The sequence below is a fragment of the Haliotis rubra genome, unplaced genomic scaffold, assembly GCF_003918875.1.
Source record: "Haliotis rubra isolate DU_JTF1 unplaced genomic scaffold, ASM391887v1 Scf153, whole genome shotgun sequence".
Lineage (NCBI taxonomy): Eukaryota > Metazoa > Mollusca > Gastropoda > Lepetellida > Haliotidae > Haliotis > Haliotis rubra.
The window spans coordinates 119,189-134,445 of record NW_025765481.1 but is presented as its reverse complement, the minus strand read 5'-3'; the positions used below and the strand labels follow the sequence as shown (position 1 = coordinate 134,445).

Below are 15,257 nucleotides of genomic sequence, written 5' to 3'. Positions count from 1 at the left end.
CTCGCTCGCTCACTCACTCACTCACTCACTCACTCACTCACTCACTCACTCACTCACTCACTCACTCACTCACTCACTCACTCACTCACTCACTCACTCACTCACTCACTCACTCACTCACTCACTCACTCACTCACCCCATATGTACATGTTGGTGTTACGGCAGTTAACACTGAGATCGGTCAGTGTAGCAAGACAGGAGAAGATGTCTAGACATGTTGGGGAGCCATCTGAAAATTCTACAAGGTCAAATGAAAGTTTGTTTTTGTTTGTTGCAATGTTGATGCAATTGGAACAACACTTTGTGTTGTTGTTGTTGTTGTTTATTGTGTATTATGTCCATGCTCTGTTCTGCTAGCATTATACAAGCATCATACTCATTACTTAGCAATATAATGTTTATTAATCATATTTATCACCAAGTGTGTATAAGTGTGTTTGTATATAGAATAACATGGTTAAATATATTTTGTCGTATCTAATTTAAATGCTATAAATATTATTTAACTTAATGATTTGTCACAAGTTGATGAATTTTTTTTAAAAACATGCTTCTTGCAGTATTTCAAGATTTAAAATCTTTTGTATATTATTGCAATATGGGTTATTTTTCTCCATGTACAAGTCTAAGGCTAAGTAGTGCTCAGTTTTGTCCATTGTTTGTGCCCGAGGGCTAACATTACAGGTTTTATTACAAGATTCATCCTGGTTAGGCATCTCTGTACCATATCCAGTTGTGTGTCACCAATGTTTTAACACCTGCGACAGACTTTCCTCCCTCACAAGCTCACATGTAGTGATATAGCACTTCATGTACAGAAGTGACTCATAGCAGTGACAGGATCCACTGATTGGAGCTTCAAATATCAGACCTGACATCGGTGACAAAAATCAAACACACAAACCACACCTTGGAAGGTGATCGAAGTCAAACACACAAACCACACCTTAGAAGGTGACCGAAGTCAAACACACAAACCACACCTTGGAAGGTGACCGAAGTCAAACACACAACCCACACCTTGGAAGTCAACCGAAATCAAACACACAAACCACAATTTAGAAGGTGACCGAAATCAAACACACAAACCACAATTTAGAAGGTGACCGAAGTCAAACACACAAACCACACCTTGGAAGGTGACCGAAGTCAAACACACAAACCACACCTTGGAAGGTGACCGAAGTCAAACACTCAAACCACACTGGAAGGTGACTGAAATCAAACACACAAACCACACCTTGGAAGGTGACCGAAGTCAAACACACAAACCACACCTTGGAAGGTGACCGAAGTCAAACACACAAATCACACCTTGGAAGGTGATAATGGGCAAGAGTAACACAGTGGTCAGTGGGCTTTCTCTTCAGTCAAAGGCTGGTTATGACTCTCATGTGTGTGCAAATGTAATTAGTTTGTGAATATATAGCTTGAAAGCTCATTTTGTGTATTCAGTTTGTGTTAAACCCTGTATATATGTACATATCACTGATATTGTGTTGTGCGGTAAGAAGGTATAAAGCAAATATTACCTCTTTATAATGCTTGTTAATGAAATATGCTCAAGAAGATCGCTATACATATCATTGTATGTAGTTGGTGTGATTGAAATGATAATGATAACCATTTTGTTTATTATAAATTTATGTCATATTTAGATGATAATGAAAGATATATTTTAAGACATTTTTAAACTCAGTTTGAAGCAAGACCTTTTATCTGATTATTTGTCGATACTAACATTTTGATTTGGTGAATTACCCGTGTCCAAAAACACCATTCTGCCATGACTTCAGTAAATACTGGATTGTGATTGGTTCATTCAGAGGTACATAATCACGTTATATACCTCTGTTTTTCCAACACAGTATGAAATATTTAAAAATCTAATCTTAATAACACGGTTATGGTAGAGTGGAGATAAACACACTGTGTTGGAAAATCAGAGGTATATAACGAAATATAATAGCTACACGTTCAGTTTTAAATCAGATTTAGAGCTATTATAATTTTGTTATATACCTCTAAGTTTGAAAAACATTATGTTTATCTCCTAATTATTGTTAGCCATCAACGTTTTAAATTAAGTATACAATAATAATTATTCTGGTTAATTTGCAAATTATACATTAATACCATGCTGTCATCACTTTATACAATTGTTGATCTGGAACTGGGTCATGAGTTATATAGAGAATATATAAAATTAGTCAACATCAGTTCTATTACTCATAACCAATCACTGATCAGTAATAAATCAATAGTTCAAGGAAAGGAGGATATTATTGCCATAAGGAAAGAATGACAGCCCACACAGTTCCTTCCTTCCTTCCAATGCAGGGTCTGTGTGGAGGTAACAATAGCATTAACTAGGATTGGCGCTTTGTAAACCTATTATTAATCCTAATCGTGTCTCTTCCTGGATGTTCTAAGAATGATACTCATGACATAAAAATAGACTATAAATTGTATTTAATTCCTTGTGTCATTTTGAAGGTATATTAATTTATGTGATAATGAGTTTCCTTTACAAGAGGATTGGTCAAAAATCATATAGATCTTTGTAGGAATGTTTGAATTTTTCAAATTGATTACAGTGATGTGTTGTGGCACAGACATGGATCATGCCAGAATGGTAAATTAGAACGTTTGTAATAAAACCCCTCTCTATGTGATGATATGACAATTGTTGAAACCCTTGAGGTGACAATATAATAACATTGTTGGCACCACAGGAGGTCTATGAGGTGACAGTATCATTGTCATATTATAACATTGTTGGCAGCACAGGAGGTCTATGAGGTGACAGTATCATTGTCATATTATAACATTGGTGGCACCACAGGAGGTCTATGAGGTGACAGTATCATTGTCATATTATAACATTGTTGGCAGCACAGGAGGTCTATGAGGTGACAGTATCATTGTCATATTATATCATTGGTGGCACCACAGAACGTCTATTAGGTGACAGTATCATTGTCATATTATAACATTGTTGGCAGCACAGGAGGTCTATGAGGTGACAATATTATAACATTGTTGGCAGCACAGGAGGTCTATGAGGTGACAATATTATGACATTGTTGGCAGCACAGGAGGTCTATGAGGTGACAAAAGTATAACATTGTCGGCACCACAGGAGGTCTATGAGGTGACAGTATTATAACATTGTTAGCGCCACAGGAGGTCTGAGGTGACAATATTATGACGTTGTTGGCTTTACAGGAGATCCATAAGGTGACAATATTATAACATTGTTGGTACCACAGGAGATCCATAAGGTGACAATATTATAACATTGTTGGTACCACAGGAGGTCTATGAGGTGACAATATTATAACATTGTTGGCACCACAGGAGATCCATAAGGTGACAATGTTATAACATTGTTGGCACCACAGGAGATCCATAAGGTGACAATATTATAACATTGTTGGTACCACAGGAGGTCTATGAGGTGACAATATTATAACACTGTTGGTACCACAGGAGGTCTATGAGGTGACATTATGAGGTGAAAAACAGATTTAGCATATGTTTCATGCACTGAAGTGCAGTGATTATTCACCTGTAAGACTGATATAGCCATGTTGATATAGGTGTTATTGTCTGTGCCGTTGTCTGTGGCAGCGTAGTCGTCTACTACAGAGCCTGAGTTTGCTGTGTGCAGTTTCCTCCCATCTGTGAGCAACTCTCCTGCAATCATGGGTTCAAATCTCACACAAGGGGCGTAGGGGTAGCTTAGTGTTTAAAGCTTTCGCTCGTTACACCGAAGACCCGGGTTTGATTCCCCATATGGGTTCAATGTGTGAAGCCTGTTTGTGGTGTCCTCTGCCATGATTTTGCTGGAATAATGCGACTACCATACTCACTCACTCACTCACCCCATATGTAAGTATTGGTGTTATGACAGTTAACACTGAGATCGGTCAGCATAACAAAACAGGAATCTCTCACCCCTGATTATGTTTATGGGTTTGTCATGTTCGACATGTGATATACAACCACAACACTTCAAAGTAGACCAGTCCAAACTCAAGTTCAATGTATGAAGTATGAAGTCAAAATATTGTCATGTTGTTAGTTTCTCAATTGAGGAAGGATGGTGAACCGCTTGTCTTTGCTATTGCTTCAAATGGTTGTTATGACACAAAGCTTGTGATTAATTTAAAAAAATTGTAAATACTATACTTTGTAGATAATCACTGATAATATATATCCTATTTACAGCTTCAATTGTACATTTGAATCAACAAAGTTGAGTGTCTTTAAAAGACAATCTCAAACAGATTGCATCTTTTAGTAGTATGTAGTTTGTGTTAGTTTTATAATGTAATTTATTATACACTGTGCCTGCAATTTGAGAAGCTATAATTTATGTAACGGACCACGGATGTATAATAATCACTGGAAGAGCTGTGTTACTGCAGTAAGGCAACACCTGTTTTCTTTCTTGTGTAGTGCAAGGTCTTATTCAGGTAAATTCATTCGACAATAGAGTTCTAAGTATTGATTGATTTTCCATGTCTGTGATAGCTATTATGTTGGGGATGTTTTGTTAGTGAAGAGTATTGTTTGATCAGATGAAAATATATGTGCATAGTGGTGATAGGAATAGTTTATCCAACTAAATTTTGAAATGATTTTTTTGTCGATATAATAGATCCTAAATCTTACGACTAACAATTCAGTGCATAATGCTATAAAGAATACCCATGAAGGTCCGAGTTAGAATGAACCTTCAGCAACTCATGCTTGTCTTAAGAGGCAACTTAAGGTCAGGGTCGCTGGCTTGGTTGACACATGTCATCGGTTCCCAATTGTGCAGATCGATGCTCATGCTGTTGATCACTTGATTGTTTGGTCCAGATCGCCGCCACATAGCTGAAATATTGCTGTGTGCGGTGTAAAACTAAACTCACTCATTCAGTCACTAGGAAAATAATGTAGTTTCATAACCTCCTGACTCCCAACATATTTTATGCTGACCAAACCCCCATTCCTTTAATAGTGTTGTGAATTTCACTAAGTTATATCAGGAAGTTGAAATATAACCAGCCCAGACATTATGACCATCCTGCATCCACCTAGTTCATGATTTGACGAAATGAAAAACTATACATTTGAAATGAAGTTAATGTTATATTTGACATACCACTGTTTTTTATAAACCCACCTCAACAAACACTAGGATCTTAGAGTACCAGGGTCAGGTGATTGATGCTCTGAACGAAATAAAACATTGCACAATTTTAGCAAATGTGTCCAGTGTGTGTACTTGATCATGAATATAAAGTTATTTTAGTTATTTGTTACTGTTTCTATTTTCCTCGGCTGTATAAGCTGAGAAGTTGATGAAACGGAGGGAGATAAGTGCCTTGTTCGTATCAGCTCTTTCTTGGTATCTCTTGGTCAACATGCACTAGTCCCTGGGTCAATTTCTGTAGTTTGTCATTTGCGTATTGCCCGCCCTTGTCTTTCATTAACATTTTACCACCCAATCAAATTTCGACATGAGGGAAAGGGAGGTAACTCATGATCTCTAGAAACACAAAGCCATCGCCAGTTTTAATGGCCATGAAGACATCCTTTTTATCATAAACATTTATGATCGTTTTCTTACACCTGCCAATCAGTTTTTCAATTTTGAATTTCTCGCAAATCTTTTCTTATTCAGTGGGAATGGCTGCCATGTTGTTGATTGTTTCCATCTTAAGTTCAAGTAGGTTTGTAACTCGCATTCTGATAGGTGCGTTAGGGGTAGAAGCATCACTAGTCAAGTTGATAAATGGAAATCAAGGGCGGGTAATTTGAGATTGTGAGAATCACAGGAGTGGAGCCGATAATAAATGTAGGTAATGTTAGCCATCGGGATATAGAGGATGATATCAACTTTATCAGAGCTGAATGTTTAACATATTATCATTTTAGATTGTTACATTCTTACTATATGTTTTATATTTTAGAAAGTGTATTTTTATCAAATTTTTCTGAATTATTTACATATTCAAAATCCAGACAAGAATCACAGATTTATTTCCATGAATTATAATTTTACGGATGTCTGTAAATAACGCTGTGATGACTGTTATTTGTATGCAAGAGATATAGCGGTACCAGCTTCCATGTAATGGAGACACGCAAGCGTCACCTGTTAATGGAATAGCGTATCATTATGGAATAGCCTAGTGGTTAAAGCGTTTGCTTGTGGCACCTGTTCTGGGTTTGATACCCTTGGATACAAGCACATTTCATTCTTGAAGTCAAGTACCATGATTCTCCTACAGTATTGCTCAAAGAATGAACCGGGGCAGTGGGGTAGCCTAGTGGTTAAAGCATTCGCTCGTCACGCCGAAGACCCGGGTTCGAATCCCCACATGGGTACAAGGTGTGAAGCTCATTTCTGGTGTCCCCCGCCATGATATTGCTGGAATATTGCTAAAAGCAGCGTAAAACCAAACTCACTCACTCACTCACTCACTCAAAGAATGAACCACACTCACTGGCAATGATGGCCTGGATTCTTACCCAACATTGTAGGGCAATACCCATGTTTGTCTGTTTTCTCTCAGCCTTCTTATGTCATCACAAGCTTATTGTAATAAAGGAAATGCTTATGACTGACATGCATATCCAGTTAATCCATTACCTCCTTTGTGATTTTAAAACTGACGACCAAAAGTATGGCGTTTCTTCTTGTCTTATTCTGGGATAAGTCCTTAGTAACCAGTGGTTGTTAGAGGCAATTTTGTGGATACTTTACTGTAATTGTATCCAAAAGATGTAGATCAATGGTCACAATGTGAATCACTTGATTGTCTTGTCCGAATATGGGCAGGCCTCCAATCATATATGAGCATGGCGAACTGGGGATCTATCCATCCAGGCTTTCTGCATCTTAGACCATGTTACACAGATACTGGCAGAAAAGTTTGAGAAAATGTATATATTAAGGAGCTATTTTATATGTTTTGAATTTGAAAACTCATTTTTATGTACATGGAAAGTTTTTAGCATTTTTGCAGAATTTTCAATTATGTTAATATGAGAGAGCTTGTGAAGTGTGTGTTTGATATATGTACAATGTTTGCTTGCTTGTAATATATACTGTACACAGTTTGTAATATATACTTTTTCCTCCACAATGTGAATAGTGCTTTGGAAATTATGAAATAGTATTCTTCGTTTTACTTCGACGAACTATTATTTTTATGAAATAAACTTGTAAAATATGTTTCATTGTTTTTTATTGTACATGTATACGTTGTCCTCCGTGTTGGTTTTTATAAATATCTGTTTTAGATACCGGTCATCTTACTATACCATAGTTCAGATGAATTAAGAGTAGCCTCCCTTGGGTGTGCCAGAACCCTATGATTGGAGGTTCGAATCCCTGCTTCACCTGATGACCTATCTGGGTTTGTTCTCAGGGGTTTCAGCAGCATCTGGGACATGCGTCACCACATGCTTTCATCCTGATGCTGACATGCCATGGTATAAGTGGAACATTGTTCTACGTAGCATTAATCCACACTGACAGACTCACTCTAGTCTCATTTCAACTAAATAATAACCTGTAAACATAGTTGTTGGCATGAGCATGATTACATTGCCTCACAATGGTACACTATGTACACCATCAACACATGAAATGGACATGACTATGTACACCATCAACACGAGACGGACATCAGTATGTACACCATCAACACATGAGATGGACATCACTATGTACACCATCAACACATGAGACGGACATCACTATGTACACCATCAACACATGAGATGGACATGACTATGTACACCATCAACACATGAAATGGACATCACTATGTACACCATCCACACATGAGACAGACATCACTATGTACACCATCAACACATGAAATGGACATCACTATGTACACCATCGACACATGAGATGGACATGACTATGTACACCATCAACACATGGGTCAGACATCACTATGTACACCATCAACACATGAGATGGACATGACTGTACACAATCAACACATGAGACGGACATCAGTATGTACACCATCAACACATGAGATGGACATCACTATGTACACCATCAACACATCAGATGGACATCACTACGTACACCATCAACACATGAGATGGACATCAGTATGTACACCATCAACACATGAGATGGACATGACTATGTACACCATCAACACATCAGATGGACATGATTATGTACACCATCAACACATGGGTCGGACATCACTATGTACACCATCAACACATCAGATGGACATCAGTGTGCACATCATCAACACATGAGACGGACATCACTATGTACACCATCAACACATGAGACGGACATCACTATGTACACCATCAACACATGAGATGGACATCACTGTGTACACCATCAACACATGAGATGGACATCACTATGTACACCATCAACACATGAGATGGACATCACTATGTACACCATCAACACATGAGACGGACATCACTATGTACACCATCAACACAGGAGATGGACATCACTATGTACACCATCCACACATGAGATGGACATGACTATGTACACCATCAACACATGGGTCGGACATCACTATGTACACCATCAACACATGAGATGGACATGACTATGTACACAATCAACACATGAGACGGACATCAGTATGTACACCATTAACACATGAGATGGACATCACTATGTACACCATCAACACATCAGATGGACATGACTATGTACACCATCAACACATGAGATGGACATCAGTATGTACACCATCAACACATGAGATGGACATCACTATGTACACCATCAACACATCAGATGGACATCACTATGTACACAATCAACACATGAGACGGACATCAGTATGTACACCATCAACACATGAGATGGACATCACTATGTACACCATCAACACATCAGTTGGACATCACTACGTACACCATCAACACATGAGATGGACATCAGTATGTACACCATCAACACATGAGATGGACATGACTATGTACACCATCAACACATCAGATGGACATGATTATGTACACCATCAACACATGGGTCGGACATCAGTATGTACACCATCAACACATGAGATGGACATCACTATGTACACCATCAACACATCAGATGGACATCACTACGTACACCATCAACACATGAGATGGACATCAGTATGTACACCATCAACACATGAGATGGACATGACTATGTACACCATCAACACATCAGATGGACATGACTATGTACACCATCAACACATGGGTCGGACATGACTATGTACACCATCAACACATCAGATGGACATCAGTGTGCACATCATCAACACATGAGACGGACATCACTGTACACCATCAACACATGAGACGGACATCACTATGTACACCATCAACACATGAGATGGACATCACTGTGTACACCATCAACACATGAGATGGACATCACTATGTACACCATCAACACATGAGATGGACATCACTATGTACACCATCAACACATGAGATGGACATCAGTATGTACACCATCAACACATGAGATGGACATGACTATGTACACCATCAACACATCAGATGGACATGACTATGTACACCATCAACACATGGGTCGGACATCACTATGTACACCATCAACACATCAGATGGACATCAGTGTGCACATCATCAACACATGAGACGGACATCACTATGTACACCATCAACACATGAGACGGACATCACTATGTACACCATCAACACATGAGATGGACATCACTGTGTACACCATCAACACATGAGATGGACATCACTATGTACACCATCAACACATGAGATGGACATCACTATGTACACCATCAACACATGAGACGGACATCACTATGTACACCATCAACACAGGAGATGAACATCACTATGTACACCATCAACACATGAGACGGACATCACTATGTACACCATCAACACAGCAGATGGACATCACTATGTACACCATCAACACATGAGATGACATCACTATGTACACCATCAACACATGAGATGGACATCAGTGTGCACATCATCAACACAGATGGACATCACTATGTACACCATCAACACATGAGACGGACATCACTGTGTACACCATCAACACAGATGGACATCACTATGTACACCATCAACACATGAGATGACATCACTATGTACACCATCAACACATGAGATGGACATCAGTATGTACATCATCAACACAGGAGATGGACATCACTATGTACACCATCAACACATGAGATGGACATCACTGTGTACACCATCAACACATGAGATGGACATCACTATGTACACCATCAACACATGAGATGGACATCACTATGTACAACCTCAACACATGAGATGGACATCACTATGTACACCATCAACACATGAGACGGACATCACTATGTACACCATCAACACATGAGATGACATCACTATGTACACCATCAACACATGAGATGACATCACTATGTACACCATCAACACATGAGATGACATCACTATGTACACCATCCACACATGAGATGGACATCAGTGTGCACATCATCAACACAGATGGACATGACTATGTACACCATCAACACATGAGACGGACATCACTGTGTACACCATCAACACAGATGGACATCACTATGTACACCATCAACACATGAGATGACATCACTGTGTACACCATCAACACATGAAATGGGCATCACTATGTACACCATCAACACATGAGATGACATCACTATGTACACCATCAACACATGAGATGGACATCACTATGTACACCATCAACACATGAGATGGGCATCACTATGTACACCATCAACACATGAGATGGACATCAGTATGTACATCATCAACACAGGAGATGGACATCACTATGTACACCATCAACACATGAGATGAACATCACTGTGTACACCATCAACACATGAGATGGACATCACTATGTACACCATCAACACATGAGACGGACATCACTATGTACACCATCAACACATGAGATGACATCACTATGTACACCATCAACACATGAGATGACATCACTATGTACACCATCAACACATGAGATGACATCACTATGTACACCATCAACACATGAGATGACATCACTATGTACACCATCCACACATGAGATGGACATCAGTGTGCACATCATCAACACAGATGGACATCACTATGTACACCATCAACACATGAGACGGACATCACTGTGTACACCATCAACACAGATGGACATCACTATGTACACCATCAACACATGAGATGACATCACTGTGTACACCATCAACACATGAGATGGGCATCACTATGTACACCATCAACACATGAGATGACATCACTATGTACACCATCAACACATGAGATGGACATCACTATGTACACCATCAACACATGAGATGGGCATCACTATGTACACCATCCACACATGAGATGGACATCAGTGTGCACATCATCAACACAGATGGACATCACTATGTACACCATCAACACATGAGATGACATCACTATGTACACCATCAACACATGAGATGGACATCAGTATGTACATCATCAACACAGGAGATGGACATCACTATGTACACCATCAACACATGAGATGACATCACTATGTACACCATCAACACATGAGATGGACATCAGTATGTACATCATCAACACAGGAGATGGGCATCACTATGTACACCATCAACACATGAGATGACATCACTATGTACACCATCAACACATGAGATGACATCACTATGTACACCATCAACACATGAGATGACATCACTATGTACACCATCAACACAGGAGATGGACATCACTATGTACACCATCAACACATGAGATGGACATCACTATGTACACCATCAACACATGAGATGGACATCACTATGGACACGATGATTTTTGCTCCTAAAATTTCAAACGTACAACGTAGATGTACAGTTAAATTCAGATAAGTACAAGGGACAAAACATTTTCCACATCTAACAGTAATCTTTGTAAAAGGATTGTTGACTCTACAATTACATTATCAAAAACAGGTTCAGCACGTTTCAGCAAAGTGCCCCTTTCAGCGTGGACCATGCCTGTCATGTTATTTCACCTGACGAGCTCCATGTAAATACCTATTTCTTTGCCCTTTGAGCGATCTTGATATCAAGTCAAGAACAAGCAACCCGGAAGGTCAATGGTAACACAAGCTGTCTGTCTCAGATATCTCAACTGGGACACTGCGTGCGTCAACAGTTATAGGTTATGTAAACAATGCGTGACTACCACAGTTTTATTGTTATCTGACGTTTCCTAGGCAACCAGCACAATACGGTGCATCAAACTGCACTGAAGACAGAAAGCTGCCCTTAACATACAGGTGAAACAGGTGCAACGTTTTATCATCGTGTGTGGTTAGAAACGATGTTCTCGGATGAAGTTTAGGAGATGAACATCATGTGTTGGCCAATTTCCGGGTGTTATTGAGTATTTGAAGCACGGGAATATTCCATTTGAAACCGACGGCGTATAATTCCCGTGCTTCAAATACTCAATAACACCCGGAAACTGGCCAACACATAATGTTTATCGACATTGTAAACACAAAAGTAAACCAAAAGGTCTACATACGTTTTTCTGTCTGCACTCATTGACATCGAGTACGGGTACAGCAGTGAAATGTCATCAGCCGGCCGTTTCGGCTGTCTCCCATGGTAGCATCTGGAACTGTTCATTTGTGACGTCATTCGGACTTTACGTCACAATATGATTTTAATGACGTCATCACAGCTGACGACGTTACAATACAATGGTGTGAGCGATGTTTGTATGTATTAATACGCAGCGAATTTCCGGGAATCGAATACTATTTGATCACGTTTTTCAACCAATCAGATTAAAGAACACAGTGACTTTTGGTTTACAATTATGTGTAATGCTTTCCCAGTTGAACCCAGGGCCACTGAGTGGGGCCTCGTGGTCCAAGGTACCGCGATAAGCGTCACGTGTGCCAGAAAACAAAACTCCTGGGTTCGAATCCCTGATTAAGATTCTTGGACCAACGTACTGTACTGGTGTTCATGAGTTTGAGAAGTAGTGTAGCGGCCATAAAAGTTCCGAGTCCCGTGCTGGGATTCGAAACACGGACCTTCTGCTCCGAAGTCGGACGCCTTGTCCACATGACCAAAGAGGTTAACCCCGTCATCTGTGGAATGACTCCACGCCCTGCTACAGTACTATTTATGTCATTTCTGTCTAAACTAAGCAAACAACGTAATATCATTTACATACTGTTGAAGGTCGTTTTAAAACCAAATCACTTCCACGTACTTAAAGGGGCGGCGAGGTAGCCTTGTCGTTAAAGCATTGACTCTTCACGCTGAAGATCCGGGTTCGATTCCCAGCATGGATGCAATGTTTGAAGCCCATTTCTGGTGTCCCCCGTCGTGATATTGCTTGAATATTGCAAGAAGGGACATGGTCGCCTTCATAAAAACAAGCACAAACGTGTCAAAATAAACATTTGACATTTTGGCCATTTAACGCATTGTCGCAGTTCGGTTAATTTGGATGTTTTTAGCGTATATTTGGACCCGTGAAGATCCGGGATAGAATAGGTATTCAGCAACCCATGCTTGCCACAAAAGGCGACTATGCTTGTCGTAAGAAGCGACTAACGGGATCCGGTGGTCAGGCTTGCTGACTTGGTTGACACATGTCATCGGTTCCCAATTGCGCAGATCGATGCTCATGTTGTTGATCACTGGATTGTCTTGTCCAGACTCGATTATTTACAGACCGCCGCCATATAGCTGGAGTATTGCTGAGTCTGGCGTAAAACTAAATTCACTCACTCACTAGCGTGTTTTTGTAAAGGCAACAACGCGACAATGTCCCTTCTAAGATTCCATAGACGTGTAATTGATGCGTCATTTATCAGTTGCGCAATGATCGTGTCTGGTATCAAAGGTAAGACTTCCTAGCAAACACCCTTATTATTGTCTCTAAGATCATGACACCCGGAAGTGTAGAAAGAGTCATGTACATATGGATTAATTAATATGGATAATCATAATAATAATCATAGGTGGTGAGGGGGTGGAGGTTGGGGGCGAACACTTTCATCTCTTACTTTCACTCAGTAACTTTTCGAGAAATCCACCTGGCAATCCATCCAAACCCTGCTGTCATGGATCTATGTGTAAAAATAAAACATTATCGCCATATAATAATGATTCTCCGAAACTAATTCCATTCAGCGTAACAGGCAAATTGGTGGTGAAAATTATACGGTGAAAAAACTTTTAACGCCATCACTTCGATGAATGTAACAATGTAGACTAAGCATATGCTGAATCGTGAGGTATTGAAGCAATGTTTTCGGGGAATGTAGAATATGCGGAATCGTGAGGTATTGAAGCAATGATTTGGGGGGAATGTAGAGTATGCGGAATCGTGAGCTATTGGCGTAATGTTTTGGGGGAATGCAGTATATGGACAGCCGTGACGTATTGATGTTATATATACAGTGCCGTGAAGTATTGATGTTATGACCTGGAGGAATGCAGTATATTCAGAGCCGTGAAGTATTGATGTTATGACCTGGAGGAATGCAGTATATACAGAGCCGTGAAGTATTGATGTTATGACCTGGGGGAATGCAGTATATACAGAGCCGTGAAGTATTGATGTCATGACTTGGAGGAATGCAGTATATACATAGCCGTGATGTATTGATGCTATGGCCTGGAGGAATGCAGTATATACAGAGCCGTGAAGTATTGATGTTATGACCTGGGGGAATGCAGCATATGCAGAGCCGAGAAACATTTATGCCATGATTTGGAGGAATGCAGTATATATAGAGCCGTGAAGTACTGACGTCATGATTTGGAGGAATGCAGTATGTATAGAGCCGTGAAGTACTGACGTCATGATTTGGAGGAATGCAGTATATATAGAGCCGTGAAGTACTGACGTCATGATTTGGAGGAATGTAGTATATATAGAGCCGTGAAGTACTGACGTCATGATTTGGAGGAATGCAGCATATACAGAGCCGTGGAGTATTGATGTTATGACCTGGGGGAATGCAGTATATACAGAGCCGTGAAGTACTGAAGTCATGATTTGGAGGAATGCAGCATATATAGAGCCGTGAAGTATTGATGTCATGACACTGAGGAATAGATAGGTATAGAGATCCGACGTGTTTGACATCAGGTTCTATGATTTTGCAAGTTCCGGCGTCGACCGCTGCTCATACATGCGGGCACCCGTTCCTGAACACAAAATAACATTTTACGAATGCTTCAAA

The 15,257-nt window shown here is 39.8% G+C and overlaps 2 long non-coding RNA genes across 3 annotated transcripts; both read left to right on the top strand.

Moving 5' to 3' along the window:
• The first annotated feature begins 102 nt into the window (after positions 1-102).
• LOC124270602 lies at positions 103-1,327 on the top strand. Of its 2 annotated transcripts, XR_006896837.1 has the most exons (3): positions 103-1,066; positions 1,104-1,177; positions 1,213-1,327. It is a non-coding gene; the product is annotated as an uncharacterized LOC124270602 (long non-coding RNA). The 2 variants fall into 2 exon arrangements; XR_006896836.1 differs by having other exon boundaries at positions 1,104-1,327.
• A 165-nt stretch (positions 1,328-1,492) lies between these two features.
• LOC124270599 lies at positions 1,493-3,217 on the top strand. The gene is made up of 3 exons (XR_006896833.1): positions 1,493-2,739; positions 2,850-3,155; positions 3,198-3,217. It is a non-coding gene; the product is annotated as an uncharacterized LOC124270599 (long non-coding RNA).
• Positions 3,218-15,257: the final 12,040 nt, after the last annotated feature.